At 41.8% G+C, this 19,929-nt stretch overlaps 2 protein-coding genes across 29 annotated transcripts in view; both read left to right on the top strand.

Annotated features, from left to right (window-relative positions):
* Positions 1-19,929, top strand: part of LOC127693473 (T-cell-specific guanine nucleotide triphosphate-binding protein 2-like) — a 444,108-nt gene that overhangs the window by 384,669 nt on the left and 39,510 nt on the right. Inside the window, exon 1 of one of the 28 annotated variants that reach the window (XM_052194343.1) lies at positions 9,725-9,785. The exons of 26 other annotated variants lie outside the window; for them this stretch is intronic. The gene's annotated coding sequence lies outside the window, so the exon portion shown is untranslated. Of the gene's footprint in view, positions 1-9,724; positions 9,786-10,671; positions 11,237-19,929 lie in introns of those variants that run through there. One more of the 28 variants, XM_052194353.1, reaches the window with a different exon arrangement.
* LOC127693481 (T-cell-specific guanine nucleotide triphosphate-binding protein 2-like) overlaps positions 1-19,929 on the top strand; it is a 124,957-nt gene that overhangs the window by 20,103 nt on the left and 84,925 nt on the right. The gene's annotated exons all lie outside the window — the stretch shown is intronic.

The raw sequence follows: 19,929 nt of genomic DNA on the forward strand, positions 1-19,929 counted from the left end.
GGACAGTGTCTTAAAGAAAATTAGAGATGAATGTTCAGAGAATCTTCAGAAGGCTCTCTCCAGTCAGCCTCCAGTCTTCCTAGTCTCTAACTTTGATGTGTCTGACTTTGACTTCCCAAAGCTGGAGACCACCCTACTGAGCGAGCTTCCAGCCCACAAACGCCACATCTTCATGATGTCCTTGCACAGTGTTACCGAGACTGTCATTGACCGGAAGAGGGATTTCCTCAGACAGAAGATCTGGCTGGAGGCCCTGAAGGAGGGAGTTTTGGCCACTATTCCACTTGTGGGCTTCATCAAAGATGGAATACAGAAATTGGAGGAGACCTTGAATCTCTACAGATCTTACTTTGGCCTGGATGAAGCCTCATTGGAAAATATTGCCAAGGATTTCAATGTGTCTGTGAATGAAATCAAAGCACATCTTAAGTCTCTCCATTTGTTAACAAAGAACAAAGACATGGCCTTCAGAGAAAAACTGTTGAAATACATTGAATATATTTCCTATGTTACTGGGGGACCACTTGCCTCAGGCCTTTACTTTAAAAAGACTTACTATTGGAAAAGTCTCTTCATTGATACTGTGGCAAGTGATGCCAAGTCTCTCCTTAATAAGGAAGAGTTTTTATCAGAGAAGCCAGGATCATGCATGTCCGACATCCCTAAATACTGGGAAACAGGGATGGAGCTGTGAGGTACTAAACTTTGGACCTGCTTCAGGCACTATCTTAAAGCCTACTTTTAGGCAGCAAACATTTTCTGGGAAAACCCAGAGGATTAATATCACATTTCAGAGACAGAAAATCACTGTGGTGTGTAGAAAAAGAGTTGTCCACAGTGTAAGAACTCTCTTCCATTAAAGTATCCTGTCTGAGAATATATGGTTGTATACTTATGACTTGCAATATCTTGGTCTAATTAAACTGGGATCATTTGTCCCAAGGAGATTCCCAAACTGTGCCACACTCCCCTAAGATGAAGGTATTACACGGTATCACCATCTAAGCTTTTCTATACCAACCTCAGTTCCAGAATAATGACACAGAGGTTTGTTTACTTATGCATCAATGCGTATCCCTTAACTAAATTATCCTGTTTATACTAATTTATGTCAGAGACGAGGCTGGTTGCCTATTCTCAGTTTCATACATTCAATTTCCTCCACAACTTGGTGGTGAATCTCTTCACCCTGACTCTTTCCAAAAGTCTCTCTCTCTCTCTCTCTCTCTCTCTCTCTCTCTCTCTCTCTCTCTCTCTCTCTCTCTCTCTCTTTCTCTCCCTCCAAATTGTCCCACCTGTTTTCTCCTGCCTTTCTGTGGGCATTCAGCCTTTGTTGACAAAGGATGCTTTGACACCATACACAAGAGTTTATCGCTATAATCCTGTCTTGACTTTCTTTTGGGGTTTAGGAAGTAGAGGGGACTGCTTCCCAGCACACATCTCCACATGAGGTGGTATCTCCATAGACATGACAGGCACGCAGCAGATGGGATGATGACCATTGTCTATCTTCCCTCCAGGAAGAGCTGGGTAATGCATGGATCAGTAAACACAACTGGAGGTCTGTGTTGACACAGACATTTTATTCCATAACCTTTATCAGTCAACCAGATGAGTTTGAAATCTGGGTTGTAGGCAACACAGGCTCTAATTAAATTGTCATTTCTGGTGGTATGGTAAAGGCTCGACATCTTAAAATCACGCCTCCTGGTGGACATGCGGTGCCTAACATAAGAGCCTAATGTCTCTAACTTTCTTTTCCTCTTTCCTCTCTTCCTATTCCTCCAGCTTTTCCTCCTCTTCCTCTTCATTCTTCTCCCCTCTTCTGTCTTTACTTCTCCCCCTGCTTCTGTCTTTCATTTGCCCACTCAGTTGTGAGACTTGGCAAACACAGTACATACAGGGCAGCCTTGCAGCCTAGAAATCTTTGGAAGAGTTGGTATTACAGATTCTGTCCAAACAGCAATAATTCTCTCTTCTCTCTTTCCCAAGAAATGGCCAGGGTTTTGTTGTTGTTGTTTCTCTAAGGACATCAATTGGTTAAACATGGGCATTTACAGTATGAGAGGTTATCGGACATTTTCAAAGCCGCCTGCTGTAGAGAGATTCTCTTGTATAATGCATGGAAGTATCACCTGTCAATAAAATTCTGTTGGCTTATGAGCAAAAGACAAGAATAAATGAGAGATCCAGTAATAGAATGGAATTCACGGAGACAGAGAAAGAGTGGGGGAGATTTTATTCAGAACACCGAGGAAGACAAATGCATGAACCTGGGGATAGGTAACTAACCACATGGCAGGACTTAGAACAGAATAAGTGGGAAGATTAAGTTATTAGCTAATTGAGGAACAATCACAAGCTTTTGGCCAAGGAATTTATTCATATGTAGTAAGTCTCAGTCATTTTATTATTATTTGTTTCCTTTATTTCTCTTTTATTACTATTTATTACTCTTTATTTCTGAAAATAAAGAGGCCAGGTGGGAAGGTTAACATTTTCATTTGGCCCAATGAATGTCTGGCATGAACTTCCTTGAATAGCCATCCACACCCACCCACCAAGGTGCAACAAGGCCAGCTGCGGGGAACAAGAGAACAAGAACTTCAGAGAGGCAGTTTGAAGGTTACCCTTTTAAGAAGCCCTGGCTCTGTAGAAAAACCCAGCTCTTCAACTGTACCATCAGTACATAAAGCTTCACTCAGTTTCCAAGCCAAGCAAGAGGCTGCCTCCCTAACAGAACAAGGGAGGCTGTGAGCTGAGCCAGCTGAGGAAGCTGCTCTCTCAGGACAGAAGCCTCCCTGAGAGGGCTCATGTTAGCCAGACACCTTGTGGCCTGATGAGCCAACAATGCCTGTGGGACCAACAACTTCTGTGAGTTGGGGAATGGTCTATATCCAGTGAGGCAGCTCCCAGTAACATGTAGAAGGAGAAACACCTCTTCTCTGAGAGAAAAGACAGGGGCCAGGCTATTCACAGAGCAGGAAACAGAAGCCAGACACCGATGGAGAGCAGATTTTCTGATAAGGTAAAAAATGATTCAAGTTTCCCCTAACAAGTGGAGCAGGGGCTGTCTAGGCCTCTGTTCCCTGCCATTGCATCCCAACTTTCCTCTATCTGGACTGCCTAGTTGGACTTCAGCAGGAGAGAATGTGCATAATCCTGCTGGGACTAGATAGTTCAGGGTGGGTGGAACACAAGGAGCTCTCCCCTTCTCTGAGGAGAAGAGAGGGGCCATTGGGAGGAGGAATTTGTAAGGGTGGGATAGAAAAGAAAGGAGAGAAGGGGCTGTGATGAGGGTGTAAACTGAATAAAAACTAAAAGGCATTAAAATGATTGACGTTATACTGTAGTACTAAAAGAGAGAAAAGACTGACTATCAAACATCATAGACAAATATAAATAGTTAGAGTTTCATAAAATGAAGTCCTTAAAGAGAGAAATAAATAAATTAAAAGGAAGAAGCCTCATACAGATGGAAAAAGAATTTAGAGAAAATGAAATACAGAGATATTAACATTAGAAAAGGTTAAAAGCAATATTAAAATCAATTCCCCAGAGGAAATAATTTAGAGAAAATTAAATACAAAAATTAAGTTTAGAAATCATTCGGAGAGGGCTGGAGAGATGGCTCAGCAGTTAAGAACACTGACTGCTCTTCAGGAGGTCCTGAAATTCCAGCAACCACACAGTGGCTCACAACCATCCATAAAGAGATCTGACGCCCTCTTCTGGAGTGTCTGAAGACAGCTACACTGTACTTACATATAATAATACATAATTAGCTGGCTGGAGAAATCAGTGCCAGAGCAAGCGGGGCCAGAGCAGAAGTCCTGAGTTCAACTCCCAGAAACCACATGATAGCTTACAACCATCTGTACAGCTACAGTTTACACATATACATAAAAATAAATAAGTCTTTTAAACAAACAAAACCTTTTTAACCACAAAGAAATCATTCAGAGAAAAATAAATAAATATATATCTAAAAGAAAAAGTCTCCCCCAAAAAAATATTTCAAGAGAAAGGAGAGAGAAAACACAAGATGGAGTCTCAAAGAAAGAAAAAAAGAAAAATACAAAAGAATCTCTTTTAAAAGGAGATATTATTTATAATAGCCAGAAGCTGGAAAGAACGCAGATGTCCCTCAATGGAGGAATGGGTACAGAAAATGTGGTATATTTACGCAATGGAATACTACCCAACAATTAAAAGCAATGAATTCATGAAATGTTTAGGAAATGTTTCTGACTGGATAATATCATCCTAAGTGACGTAACCCAATCACAAAAGAATACACATGGAATGCAATCACTGATAAGTGGATATTAATTAGCCCAGAAGCTCTGAATACTCAAGACACAATTAGCATATCAAATGATTCCCATAAAGAAGGAAGGAGAGGGCCCTGATCCTGGAAAGGCTTGATCCAGCATTGTAGAGGAGTACCAGGACAGAAGAAAGGGAGGAGGGTGATTGGAGAATGGATGGAGAAAAAAGGGTTTATGGGACATATGGGGAGGTGGGAAGCGGGAAAGAGGAAAACATTTGGAATGTAAACAAAGAATATAGAAAAGAAAAAATGAAAAGATAAAGATAAATAAAAGGATATAGGAAAATATAAGCTGAAGTCTCCAGAGAGAAGAGAGAAAACAAAAAATTCTCCGAGGGAAGGAGAAAGAAAGAAAAATGTAATAGAGTATCCAAAAGAAAGAAACAATAATAAAAATAAAATAGGATCTTCAGAAAAGGGGAAAGAGAATTTTTTTAAAGTGAAGTCTCAGAAGAGAGGGGAAAGTTAGAGAGATTTAAAAAATTTTTTCCATGATAAAAATGGAAAAATCTACAGTAGAGAACATTGTTCCCCATAGAGTTCGACTATCAATATTTCTGTGTTCAATAATGATTAAAGTTTTATATATCCTCTTTAAGGAAGATCAAATCAAACTGAAACAGTCTTAGATTTTAAAAAGAGGACTAAAAGGTTACAGACCATAGAACAGAGATTGGAGGATTCTAAAACTCAAAATGAAGAACCTTCACACAAAATCAATCTGGAACCTACAAAAACAACACAAACGTAGTTCCAGATGAAAAAAATCACAGAGGCTTAATGATTAGATTGGCAACCAATAGGGGTGCAATATTCTGAATCAAGCATCCTGATTCCGTGTAATGACGCTATCTCAGAATAATGTCAAACAATAGCATATATGTTCCAATTTGTAGAATTTGAAAAATCTAAAGTATGGGCATATGTTGATAAACCATTCTATTGATAAACAATGATTTTCAGTGGACTTCATCTAAAACAGATGATTCTGAGATGTTAAATTTGTTAGAGATGATGGCATTCTTGGAGATTCCTTTGCAGATTGAAGCTAAAAATGCTTCAGCAAATGTATCCATTAGGATACAACAATTTTTAGACATTATGACATAGAACATGTTTCAAGCATACCTTACAATCCTATAAGACAAACAATTATGGAGATAAAGAACATGCTCATAGAACAAAAGGGAACTATAAGATCTATCAATATAGATTGAATAATACTTTATTGGCTTTAAATTTTTTAAATGTCAATGGGACAGATAACACAGCTATGAAAATACACTAGATTTTGGAAGGGACTTGTAGGTTTAGATTTTTCAAAACCTGTTTTAATAAAGGTTCCTAAATGTTCCACCCTTCCTTATAGTCCACTGACCAAAGGTAGGGGAGGAAGATGGCTAATAGGACAAGATGGTTGTGGACCTGTTTAGAGGTAGTTCTTTCAGAAGAATCCAATCTCCATTATCAGCAGTTGAGTCCACTACCAAAATGCCAACATGAATCAGCAGTGGCAATCTGGTCCATGAATCAGTAGTAGTGGCTCGATCCAGAAGAAACCACGAGGCTCCCACACCTACATTGTGTCCTAAAGATGAATGTCAGCATGCAGAGAGATGTGCCCTCCCAGGCTCCTAAAATACACACCCCTGACTCTGTGTAAAAAACACTCTCTGCACAACATGAGCTCAGACTTTAATCTGCTTCTGTGTGCTTCAGTACTTCACAGAGGAAAGCTGTTGCTGACAGCAACAGAAAGAAGATGGCATGGGATGTGCAGGGAAGCTAGCCAGCCCAAGGTGACAAACATGGTTCTGGCAGGCCTTGCCCCTCTCCCCTATTTCTTCTGCCTTGCTAAAAACAAACAAACAACAAACAAAAAACAAAACACATAAGATTATCTTCCTAACAGGAGCCACTAAGGTCTGTCATGATTATTTGACCACTTCCTCTACCTGAGATCAACTATCAAGGTCTAGTTATTAAAGGATTGATATTCAACAATCAAAGGCCCCTTTAGCTCCCTTAATTAACACGTCAAATTAAAATTAAACACCTCATCCTATCATAGTTGTCCCTGTTTGCCTTTATAAACTGCCATTTGCCTATGAACCACAAGTGCCTCTTCTCTATCCAGAGGTAGACCTTTGTTCCACTTAGGGTCAAATACCCTTTCCCCTTCTCCCTTGTTCCCTTCCTCTCATCGCTCCATCTAGTCCCCTGTGTCTGTCTTTTATTACCTGCCCATTGATCCTATGGGACAAATTAATCTCTTTTGTGCTGAGAACTTGGTCTTGGGGGTCCTGAGCCAACACCCTTTCATCCTGTCTCTGAGGATGGGAGACCCCTGGTCCTAGTTACAGGTAAGTACAGTACAAGTACACTTCACTGCCCACTGATAACAACATGCTTCTGCCTACTCAGACTGTGGCATCTTGCTAGTACTCCCACACACACACAGATTATGATTTATTTAGTCCATTGACAGGTTAGAATGGATGGAGAAGCAAAACCTGTGGAAAAGGGGCTGATGTCTCGAGGCTATGTCTCTGATATTCTGGAGACAAAGTCATCCCTTCCCCTACTACATACACCTTGTCACATTTTTAGTGTTGTCTTGTCTAAGCCCTGAACGTAACTCTTCCTTGCTTTCACTGTGAGAGTCACAACACAATTGTAGGAGATGAAGGGCTGGGGTACAGCAGCTGACTTCATCCTACCTGCAGCCCAGACTCAGGTTTCTGTGCTAATGAGACAAGGAGGGGAGAGAGGAGAGCAGACACCTTTGCCCCTGGATAGCAAATTGAGACCAGGAAAGACTAAACAGTTCCTTTGTAGACACAGAAGAAGAGTCTGTGAAAAACCAAATCTGCTCGCCGCAGAGATAAAACACCCCCATTGCTATGAGAGGAACACCAGGGTCCAGTCTTAAGTTGCAAAGGAAATACTCAGAGGCCATCATCCTGGGGTAACCAACAGTACAAGGCACCATGTGTGGTATATATGTGTGAGGATGTGTTTCCTTGTGTGTTTGCCTGTGTTTGCACAGGGTTCTGTCTGCATGCATGTGTGCTTGTGTGTAACTGATGACCCAATACTTGTAGCTCCACACTAGCCTCTACAGTTAACAGTCAGATATGAAGAGAGAGTTTAGCAGGTTCTTAGGACAGTGAAATGCTGTGGTACATGACTAATGATCAAACCACTGTGAGGACAAGAGTGTTGAACACAGGATGAACAGACAACGCGGATACAATTGTCACGTACTGCAGAACCCAAGGAAGTAAAGGGAGAAACGCGTGCCACGTGCATTTTGCAATGGCTAAGTTATCCACGTCTTCCTACGGTGAATCCATGATTAACCAGGAAAACAAAAGGCTTACTGTAAACAACATAGCCTGGAAGAGTTTCTGTGCTCTGCAGCTGCAGACAGGCAGTAACAGTGTGAAGGTCTGTGCTTGCAGCCAACCTCATTGTAAACAATGGGTGATTGCAGACTCTTCCTATTGGCCCAGCAACATCAAAAACAAAGAATGAAAAGTGCCACGGAAGCACTTGCTGACAGGAACCTAGTGTGGGTCCTTGGGAGGTCCAGCGAGCAACTGACTAATACAGATGTAGATGCTTGGGGCCAAGCCAGACTGAGCTCGGGGAACATGGTGGGGAGCTGATGGAAGGACGGGAGGAGCAGAGACAGACTGCAACATCATTGGAAGAAAAACATAGGCTGGCAGGACGACCCAGTTCTCCCAGAGTCCAGACCACCAAGCAAGGAGTATACGTGGAGGGATCCATAGATCCAGATACATATGTAGCAGAGGACAGCCTTTCTGACAGCAATGGGAGGGGAGGCCCTTGGTCCCAGGGAGGTGTGATGCCCTAGAGTAGGGGGATGCTGGAGCAGCAGGCAGGAGAGTATGGGTGGGTGGGGCAACACTCCTTTATAAGCAAGGAGAGGGGGGAGGGAAAATATGGGATAGGGGTTAGTCAAGGGGAAACCGGAAATCAGGAAGTGGGCTAGCATGAGATGGGGGTGGTAGATGGGGCAAACAGGAAGTGGAATATCATTTGAGATGTAAACAAGTGAAATGATTAATTAAAAAAAAGAAAGAAAAATGGGAAAAAATTTTTAAAAAACAACAACAGACTCAGCAGAAAGAAAAAAGAGGAAAGTGCCACAGAGACCTAAGATCAGCTGAGTTTGTGAACATGGGAATGTGTGTGCATGTATGTGTGTCCAACGTGTGCATATGGAGAGACATATATTCAGGCTTGGGTTGCTATAACATTGAATACACATTGAATATATTCAGTGGCCCTTACTCATTTCACTACATTGTTAAGGACAGTCACTCTTGGTCCCTTCACTTGAGAACCTGGGAGCGCGAGCCAGGAGACAGCGCAGGTCCAGCTCTGGATAAGGAATAATGCCAGCTGTGCACAGGACCTACCGAATGCGAGGTGAGCAAACCAAGCCCTGGCCAATGAGCACTGTCTGCCCTACCGCCCTGCAAGCCTCAAGTCAGGACTGTTCCAGGTTCAGCAAATAAATGCTGCTGCCCAATGAAATAAGAACACTCCGGGGCAGGGCATCTGCATGCATGGGTGAGGCTCTAGAACAGCATCTACACACACATGTTGACCAACACACAACACACACACAGAGAGAGAGAGAGAGAGAGACAGAGAGAGAGAAAGAGACAGAGAGAGACAGAGAGAGAGAGACAGAGAGACAGAGACACAGAGAGACAGAGACAGAGAAGAAGAGAAAGACAGAGAGACAGAGACAGAGGAACAGAAGAGACAGAGCTAGAAAGAAAAACATGAAATAATGTCAAGTCAATGTGACAACAGGCACGGGGCAGGGTTACAGCAGGTGTCTGCAATCATTAAACCATGGGCTCACTGGGTCTGAAAGTCAGTACTGACCCAGACATATATGACATCATCTGAAAAGAGGGTCTTGAGGTAGGGAAGCAGAACGGTCAGTGTGAGGTGGGAACCCTGACTCAAGACTAGGCTACCAAAGATCTCACTAGAGCACTCAGGAAGCCCTGGAGTTGGCCACTTCATCAGAGCTGCCCCTCCCTCTCTGTGGAAGGATGTGAAACCTTTTCAGCTCACTGTGTAAGCCAGACAAAGAGGTCTGGGAATAGAAACAAAAACCTCCCCTCACTGGAGTCCCTCCCTTCAGGGACAAGGCAGGGAAGGTTTCAGATCTAGGACCTGCATGCAGAAGACTGTGTGGAAAGAGATTTGCAAGGAAATCTGAAAACATCTGACTTCACTTCCCAGCTGTTCTTCTCTCCAGAGCACCAAGACACCAACACTGCATCCATCTGTCTCCTGAATCTCCCAGCTTAGAGGATTCCATGGAAAGCTACCAGTGACCTTGCTCCCAGAGAAGAGGTGACATCACAGAAGGGCCACCGACATCACTGCTCAGGAGCAGGTACGTGAAGGGTTCTAAGTTCTGCTTAACCAGAACTCTTACTTATTTGTGGTATACTAGTCTCCTAGTACCAGAGCAGAGGATCTTTGATTATGGCTTATTTCACTCAGGGGTTGTTCACAGAAAGGCCTTTCTCTGTCTTCCCTACCACAGAGCACTTCCAACCAGCAAGATGGCAACAAATTTGCTTATTACCCTCACATCCTGGGTCTGTTGCTCTTCTGATGCCAGCTTGAGTTTGGAGAAAGAGGGCAGCTTGTGTGACCAGATTCCTCTACGTCAACCCTCTTTGTAGTGGAGGGTTATTGTATCTTTTTGGGTTTTCTGTTTGTTTGTTTTTTGGTTTTTGGGGGGGGGTGGTTTTGGTTTTCATTGAGGCTGAACAATCACACCGTGTGCCTTTGGCTGGTAGAGAACTTGTAAATCAGGATGGCCTCAAACTCTAAAAGATCCATCTGTCTCTGCCTCTCTGCCTCCTAGGGCTGAGATTAAAGGCATGCACCACCACACCCAGATATACTTGATTTACCCCAGGAGGATAAAATTTTATACAGAACACACCCTGCTTTTCGTCTTCTAGAAGAGAACTGTGAGAAGCCATTTTCTACATAACCAGCACTACCAATAACTTGACTGTTTTCGGGGAGGGAGGTTCAGGAGCCTAATAATCAGCAGACATGGGGAAATAGCCCATACTTGGGGCTAGAATTCCCACTAAAGAGTCTTTGGCTTCTGGGAGCAGTTTCATCCACCCACTCAGGATATCTCTGTTCAAACTTTGTTTTTTATGGTCTTGAGAAAGGAGCATATTTCTTTGTAGCTTGTTCATACATAACGGTTTTTGGTTGGCTCCACCACATACAGTCCTGTGTCACAGCTCTCTGACCGTCCTCTGTTCAAACTTCTTAGTTCCTAATATTCCCCTTTCCACTTGTATATCTCATGTATGCTACTACCTATCTCCTGCAAACCTATTTTTTACCCCTTTTATGGGCCTCCTGGTTTCCTGGCAAATACTTCTTACAACAGAAATGTACATACCTAAATTTGAGAAGCTGAAATCCACATATGAGAGAGCACTTCATGTTTGTCTTTCCAGCATTGGGTGAACTCACTTAACATTTAGTAGCTCTGACCGTTTGCCTGGAAATTACACACATCCATTTATATTTCTGAATGAATCCAATACCATTGTATCTCTGTGGCACATTTTCCTTATCTACTTATCATCTAGGCTGACTATTGTCACTAGAGCAGTCATGAACACGATGTCCCAGTATCTGTGCTAGGATACAGAGTCCTTTTGGGGAACACCCAGGTTTGGTGTCACTGATTCCATAATGGCTGAGCTTGCTTACAACCCCACAGCAGCAAATGACGACTCCCCTTCCCTAAGTCCACACCAGCATCTCTTGCCATTTTCTCTCTTGATGAAAACTTCTCTGACTCAGGTGAGATGAAATTCCAAGGTAGCTACAATTTACCTGTATTCATGGCTGAGGATGCTGACCGAGTTAAAAATTATGTATTTATTGACCATTTGTTTTTCTTCTTCTGAGAACTCTGTTCAGTTGATTGTGTTTTGATTGAGATGCTTATTTTTTTTTTCTTGATCAGGGTTTTTGTTTTAAGTTCTTGGCTTATTTTGAACATTAATCTTCTGTTGAATGAATTGCTGACAAGGATTTCCTCCCCTCTGGCAAGCTGTCTCTTTCCTTGTCCGTTTCCTTTGTTGTACACAAGCTTTTCATTTCCAGGAGCTCCTGCTTGTATTCCATGGCCTTATTTCCTGAGTAGCTGGAACCTACTTGGAAATCCCCTTCTGATCCCTACTAATTAAAGCTTGTTTCTTTCCAGAGTTTTGAGCACCATTTCTTTCTTTCTTTTCTTTTCCTTTTTTTTTTTGTGTGTTTTATTTATTGAGCGTTCTTTTGTAAAGGAAAGTCTTTTCTCCAATAAGATCCTTTGAAAGTAAAAAAAGAGGAAGTGGAAGAGGAATGAAAGACACAAAAAATCAAAGTCAGGTGATCATAGGCCTGTGTGTTTATATCTGTCTTGTCTGTGCTCTCCTGCTTTTTAAGGTGTCTGGTATCCAGGCAACACCATGTGCTTTTCCTACTGTGGTTCTGAAGCAGAGCCTGAAACCAAGGACAGTGATGTCACCAGCACTTTCCCTCCCTCAGGCTTGCTTTGTTTGTCTGAGATCATTCATACTTTCAACTAAATTTTAGGATTTTTTTTCTATTTTGTGAATGATGGACCTTAGAATATTTAGGAAATGCATTGAATCCATAGATTAATTTTCTCAAGCCAGCCATTTTTATGACACAAATTCTTCAAATCCTTTGTCATAGGTAGTACTTTTTTTTTTTGGTTTTTTTGAGACAGGGTTTCTCTGTATAGCCATGGCTATCCTGGAACTCACTCTGTAGACCAGGCTGGCCTCGAACTCAGAAATCTTCCTGTCTCTGCCTCCCAGGGTGCTAAGTAGTACTTTTTTTTAAGTGTCTTCTTATTTTTTTTTTTTTTGAAGCTTTTAAAATTTTCACTAGAGAGGGCTTTTCCCTTTTTGGTTAGGCGTATTCCAGGGCATCTTATTGGGAAGAAGGTGCTGACAAACAGTATGAAAGAGATTGTTTCCCGTTTCTTCTTTAGCATGCTTGACATTGGGATACATGAAGACAAACAAGATTTTTATGTTAATTTTGACTTCTGTCAGTTGAATGAAATGATTCTTGGAGTTTGAGTGGGCACCTAGTTCCATACCTACCTTCCCCCACAAGTTAATCCAGTTCAGCCTTTTACTCTTGATTTTGCTTGTTATGCAGATAGACTATCTCTACTCAGGCCTACCTGAATAGCAAGGGAGGTTTAAGAGGAACTGACTTTTGTTACAGGCCCCACCCAGGGAGTCCTTGAGCAAAACAACCTTCTTAGCTTATCCAGGTGTGATTCAGGATACAACTGTATCCTAACATATCTTAATACTCCCGAAGACTCAATTTAGACTCAGAGAGGCAGTAGATACTTTTTACTCAGAGAGACACTTGGAGGAGGAATGAGATAGTTCATTTAGGTTGAAGGCTAGAGGCTGGAGCTGATCCAGCTAATCGCCCAGGGCCTAGGGCAGCCCCGGGCTGAGGCTAGGGACTAAAAGGAACTGATCGCTAGGGGCCTTGGAGGGCCCACGATGGCTCCGGGCATAGCACAGAGAAAAATGCAACCAGCAGACTAGGCAGAAGTACTCTTTTTGTTTGTTTGTTTGTTTTGTTTTTTTGTTTTTGTTTTTTCTTTTGGTAAGAATTCTTTATTGCAGCAATGGAAAACAATCTAGGTAACTGACATAGTAAATTCAACAAACATGTAGGCAACTAGCATTTGCCAACTTCTACAGTATAAATCCAGCTAAACCATAACAGCAATGAGTGTAGAGTTCAGAAGGCATGTGGTAAGTCACATCAGTGAATAGTAGACAGCTTGAGCCAGGCAGCTTCCCAAGCTCTACAATGCTGTCATTTTCACCAGGAAGCTAGACACAGGAACCACCCTTCTTCAGCTCCCAGGCCGGCAGGACAGCAAGAACAAGATGAAGAAGGAGTTTAGCCACATGTGCCCTGAACTTTAGGTAAACACCCTGTATTGCCCGAGAAAGCCTAGCTAGCCTTTTACAGATGTATATGATGCTTAATTTGAGATGTTAACTTGACTGGACTTTGTGAGATACCCAAAATTACATTCAGATTTCAAACCACCTCTTCCTGGACCAAAGAATCCTAGTTTTCCAGTGCCAGACTATGGCCTGTAACAGGATGGGGAAAGGAACCAGAAACTAAGGGTAACACTAGGCAGTCATGATCAAGGTCAAGTGATATTGAACTTGAGGAGATTGTCTATCTTCTGTTCCGTCCATCGGGTGTCTAGAGAGCAGGGCATCGGCAGATTACACCTGGGAAGCATACACCCAGGCCTCAGTACTGTCCACACTGAGGCTTGTGGGAGTGGCTAGCAGCATCAGGAAGGGTCTCTTTCATCAGGGTTCCAGCGACTGTTCCTGAAGCTCTCTTACACAGATCAAGTCATCAGTCTGGAAGCAGTGAGGAGTCCCTGGCATGCCTGGAGTATTTAAGGCACAGAGAGTTTGAGAAAAATCTCATGTTGAGCGACAGACACCTCCTGGTAGGGCCCAGTGGACACCAAAGGAGGTTTCAAAGAGGATCTCAAGATGGCTAAAATGGCAGGGGCTGTTGGGCTCAGAACAGGAACAGGAACAAGAAGGGGACAGCATCCAGCATGAACCAGTCTCCAAGGTCAATTTAGTTAAGGTCTCTCATAGGGTTTTGTTTATTTTCTCTACCTGTCTTGAGCTCTGGGGACAGTATGTCCAATAATATTTCCAATGAGTCCCCCAAATCTTTATCAATCTCTGACTTACCTTAAAACAGGACCATTGTCTGATCCAATTACCTTAGGCACTCTGAAACTCGGGAAAATTTCTTCTAATCATGGCAGCTATTTCCAGCTTGGTGGGGAAAGTCCCAACCCATCTAGAAAAACTATCTACAAACACTAGAAGTTATTTATAACCATATTCTCCTGCCTTAGCTTTTATAAAATCTCTCAATATATATTAGGCTGTTCTCTTCTAGGTCTTTTGCCCTGTTTACTCTTTGCTGTATAAGCATTCACTTGCTTGAATACCTTATATACTGTTCTATTATCTCTCTGGCCCAAAACCTGAGTTACAAATGTATACTTTGGGTCCCTTAACTGCCTGGACAAGCTTTTTATCTCCTAAATGAGTCTTTCTGTGCATTTGACCTAGTCTTTTGCTTACTTTCTGGGGAGTATAGTTCTCCTTTATTGTGTGTGCCTTCTCTTGGTAATAGTTGGTAAGGTGGCTAGCAATCTGAGGTTTTTTTTCTTTAGCATATTCTACGTGAGGCCATCTCTTAATTTAGTCTCATTTCCTAGTGGGTGTCCCTCGAAGGCCCATAACTAGTATAGGCTCCAGCATAGCCACTTCTGGAAGCACTTGATCTGCCTGGTTATTGTCCACCGAGTCTTTTCCCTTCTGACATCTTGAGCAGTGAATAATACAGTTGCTGGCTTCATTAGGGCATCTAAGAGGTCCAGGATTTCCTGTTGGTTTCCTCTGATGTGAGCAGTCCTCTTGGCATATATATCTCTGTGGACATGGGCTGTGGCAAAGGCATGCCTGCTATCCATGTGGATATTAATTTTCTTGCTGGCTCCAAGGTCTTAGTGAAGGCAATTAGCTCTACTTTTTGCCTCGATGTGTCAGGAGTAAAGGTTCTTCTACTCAGATGACATTTGTGCATCCACCATAGCAACACCTGCTTGTCTTTGGCCTTCATGGAGAAAACTGCTCCTGTCTGTAGCAACTTTCAGCAGAGGTCAGTCCCTCTTTTTAGACAAGTTAGCTGTGGCCCGTTGGGTAGAAAGTGTATCTGGTTTCCCATTTTGGAGAGTATGTCTTGGGGTGCTCCTAAATGTATGGGCTACCCATCCCATCCCTAGGTCCACTGTTCTTCAGGTAGTCCATGAATAATTTTGGTGCCAGTGACCTCTTGGATCCAAGATCTTTTCTTGGCTTGAAGGCTTGGTGTTGAACCCCTGTATCCACCAAGAACTGAGTGGGTTTCTCTTCTACTCTCAGAGTTTTCCTGGGTTGGGGGAGGTGGTCAGAACCCCATATCTCCTAGTCACTGTCTTCATCCAGGGCTAATACCTTTGCCATTTGGGGCGCTTTTTCCAAGGCCTGGGAATTCCTGCTCCTGGCTTCTATTTGTTAGGGCACACTCTGGCTCAGTGGCCTCTCTCCTTGAAGTATGTGAACTGCTCCTTTTCTGTCTCTCTTCTTTGCTTTTTCTAACTATTATAGCCAGGACTTTTTGTAGCTTCCTTCTCTGTCATTTTTTTCCTTTCTCTTTTTTCGTTTCTTCTCCTCCTCTGTCTCCCTGTCTCAGCAAACTGCACTAAATCTCTCTACAGACTTTCTCAACAACCTACACTAAATCTCTCTAGCCTCTGAAGCCTTTTTTTTCTGAAATCTCTACTAGCCTGGTCTATAAAATCCATTGTCACAGTAGCCCTTGAGACCTGCCAATGGAGACTGGTGGTGAACCTTCAGGTGCCCCTTACCTTTTGTCATATTAAAGTCCCAGTTAGGTCTAGTCAGGGAAAGCCATTGTTCATGACAGCCTCGTCAATTGATGGCAAACACACACACACACACACACACACACACACACACACCTGCTGCATCTGAGGGGGTATTCTTTTTGGCTTCCTGTATTACAAATAAGACAGTCTCAAAAAGATTAATCAGTCTCTGGGGAAATATACCCTTAGTGAGAGAGCTACCATGGTAAGAGGGGAGGTAGTCTCAGGTCTCCTCCTGTTCCGTTCCTGAAGTCCTTTCTTCTTTTTCTCTCTCTAGCTTCTTTTTTCTCTTTTCTAATTACTGGCCTCTCAATGCCTCAATGTGAAGGGATAGGAAATCTTGTAATAGTCTACACTTTCTGTTTAATAAAAAAAATTTTTTCCATAATTATAAATTGAGCATAACTATTATCATTTTGTAAATTATAAAGTATAAGATAGACCTAACACCCAGTCTCTGTCAAACAGAACCTTTGTTATCTATACTATCTTAGAAGACTATAAGAATTAACTCCTGACTCATGTCTTGGCCATAAATTTTATGTCTTCTGAAAACCATCTATTTTAATCTATATCAGATTTCTCAAAGTTAAACAGCTTGGGCTGGCTATGAGATTAACAGTCTTCAACCCCATCAGAAATCCAAGAGTAACCAATATTAACGGAAAATATATAACACAGAACATCACATTCTGTGGACTTCTGATGCCTTTTAAAACTATCTATCTAAAGCATGTTTGAACTGTTAAGCCTTGACAACTTTCAACTGTTTTGATTAAAATCTTGAAAATACCCTAACAAACACAGAGCCTTTATTTGTTATTTGGCCCTAAACTCACAGGCATAAACATCTCAGATCTGTTATAAAAACTGCAAAGAATGACTGGGTCTAAACCCTGTACTTTCAAATTTTTACTATTTATACCAATGGAAACCTTGATTTTGTATCAAAATAAATTCTGTACCAAATAACTTATGCCTTGAACTTAATAACAATTATAAAGATTTTTACCAAATGAAATCATGGCTATATAATCAATCTTAATTGATCCTGTTTTAAATCTGAAGTATTTCACATTTTCTAGAAAGACAACCTAATAACAACCCTCTTAAGCACCAAATCCCAGGTAACTGCATCAATGACTCTTAATAATTTCTTCAAGATGAATACAGGAATTGAGATATGAAGGGGGTAGTGTTTTCTGTAATATATAATTCTCAAAGAAAAATTTTAGTTTCACAAAGACAGATTTTTTTGTTTGCTATTTTAGAATCTAGTGCTCTGGAGGTCTCCCTCCATCATTTCTGATCCAAATAACTGTGGAAGATGTCCAGAGCCTAATCACCATTTTTAATAACATAAAGACAACCCCCACTTTTTTCCTTTTTTTTATTACTTTGTTGCTTTTTCTTTTTTTTTTATTTTCTATATTCTTTGTTTGCATTCCAAATGCTTTCCCCTTTCCCGTTTTTCCCCTCCCCATATGTCCCATAAGCCCTCTTCTCTCCACCCATTCCCAAAACACTCCCCTCCCATTTCTCTGTCCTGGTACTCCCCTACAATGCTGGAGCAAGTCTTTCCAGGACCAGGGCCCTCTTCTTCCTTCTTCTTGGGAATCATTTGATATACTAATTGTGTCTTGAATATTCAGAGCTTCTGCGCTAATTAATATCACTTATCAGTCATTGCATTCCATGCGTATTCTTTTGTGATTGGGTTACCTCACTTAGGATGATATTTTCCAGTTCCATTTGCCTAAAATTTTCATGAATTAATTGTTTTAAATTGCTGAGTAGTATTCCATTGTGTAAATATACCACATTTTCTGTATCCATTCCTCCATTGAGGGACATCTGGGTTCTTTCCAGCTTCTGGATATTATAAATAAGGCTACTATGAACACAGTGGAGCATGTGTCCTTATTGCATGCCAGGGAATCTTCTGGGTATATGCCTTTAAAAGGGATATGTTACCTTTAAACAGATTGGTCTCTATGGGATGAGGTAAGTGGCCAAAGGTCCATCCTTCAAAATGTGTCCCCACCCTTAGGTCAGTCTACCCCTATACCCATTGTGGACCCAGGAATATAATTTGGCCTCTGATCTTCTTAAAGTTCCTGAGTTAACTCTTTCAGGATGTCCAGAACACATATGTAGCTCTTTGTAATAGGAATGAAAAGGAGCAAACAGGAAACTTGTCATCTGCAGAAGATATTCTGAAGAGTGTCTCTACAATTAAGATACATGAATGCTGGGTATTTGTCCGGGTTCTCTAGACTCACAGAACTTATGGGTAGTCCCTATATAGTAAGGGAATTTGTTCATGACTTACATTCTGTAGTCCAACTCCCCAACAATGGTCAGCAGGAGCTGTGAATGGAAGTACAAGGATCAAGAAGTCGCTCAGTCCCACAAGGCAAGCAGGCAAAGAAGAGAGAACCAATCTTCCTTCTTCCAATGTCCTTATGTACATATCCAGCAGAAAGTGTAGCCCAGATTAAAGGTGTGTGCCACCACACCCCTATCTGGGACTTGCTTTGTCCCAGATGACCTTAAACTCAGAGAGCTCCCTTTCATAATCTGGGATTCATAGCCATTATGCCTCAAGATCTCCATTCCAAGGTACAGGACAGAAATTTGTATCTCTCAGCCTCTAGAATAGGATCACAAGTGAGCCTTCCAATTCTGGATTGGAGTTCATTCCGGATGTAGTCCACTTGACAACAAGGAGTAGCCACTACAATGATATAGGTAGTATATTCTCATTTCTGCATACTTTAGGTCAAGGTTTTTGCCAGGAGCAGAACGGCTAGCAGGAATCATCATGCATTAAAGGACATTTAACAGTATGCCTAACCACCTGTGATCTGCCCAGTCTAACAGTAGATGTCCCCTGAAGGAAAGGCCCAGAACTCAATCCATGAGGCTTCCTGTCACAGCCAGCCTTCAGTGTACACGGGAAACCCTAAGAATTAGGCTCTAATACCAGTGACAGAATACCTCAGCAGAAGAAAGGATAAACTTGCCAGTGCAAATGAGAGCAAGCAGGCAAAGAATGCAAGTCTCCTTTCCATGTGGGCTGCCACCAGAAGATGTAGCCCAGATTAAGGGTAGTTCTCCCAACCTCAGATGACCAAATGTAGAAAAATGTCTCCCAGAGTGTGCCCAGCTAGTTGGGTTTCACTTTATTCCAGATGGAGTTAAGTTGACCAACCAGATGAGACATCACTTGGGGTTTATTAAAAGACAAATCTACAACACTTACATATGTTGCGGTCCAAGAGATTCCCCACGAAAGACACTATATACTAGTGAAACCAAATATTTTGGAGGGTGTGTGTTTTGTTTTGCTTTTCCCCCCACAAGGTTTTCTGTATAACAGCCCTGGATGTTCTTGATCTCACTTTGTAGATCAGGTTGACCTTGAACTCGTGTGAATGCCTCTGCTTCTGTATTCCATGTTCTCTGGACACACACACATACATTTTTGTAATGTTAGCATCAGCCTGTGAAAGACAACATGTGTTATTTGGGTTGTTTTGTTTTTGTTTTTTGCTATTGTTTTCTTGAATTCTGGATACTTTTCTCTGAAAAACAAATTCTAGTTGCACTAATTTTTTTTCTGCAAATGTCATGTAGTCTTCACAACTACATAGAGCCTTACTGTATATACATTCTTCACCCATTCATCTGTATATAAATATCTACACTAAATTAATTTAATAGGGACCATCAACACATTAGCTATAACCAAGGATGTGCATGCATCTGTGTAGTTTGTTGACTAACAGTCCTTCAGTGTCCCGACCACACAGGACAGTCAGCAGGGTCCCCGGACCACCTAGGAGAAGGTAAGAGATAAGAAACGCGAGAGACAGACAGCAAGACAGTATTCTGATCAAGCTTTCAAATTTTATTTTTTACACAAGGCAATTTAAAACGAAGCAAGCAAGGTGTAAAG

Source organism: Apodemus sylvaticus, chromosome 10, assembly GCF_947179515.1.
Source record: "Apodemus sylvaticus chromosome 10, mApoSyl1.1, whole genome shotgun sequence".
NCBI classification, from domain to species: domain Eukaryota; kingdom Metazoa; phylum Chordata; class Mammalia; order Rodentia; family Muridae; genus Apodemus; species Apodemus sylvaticus.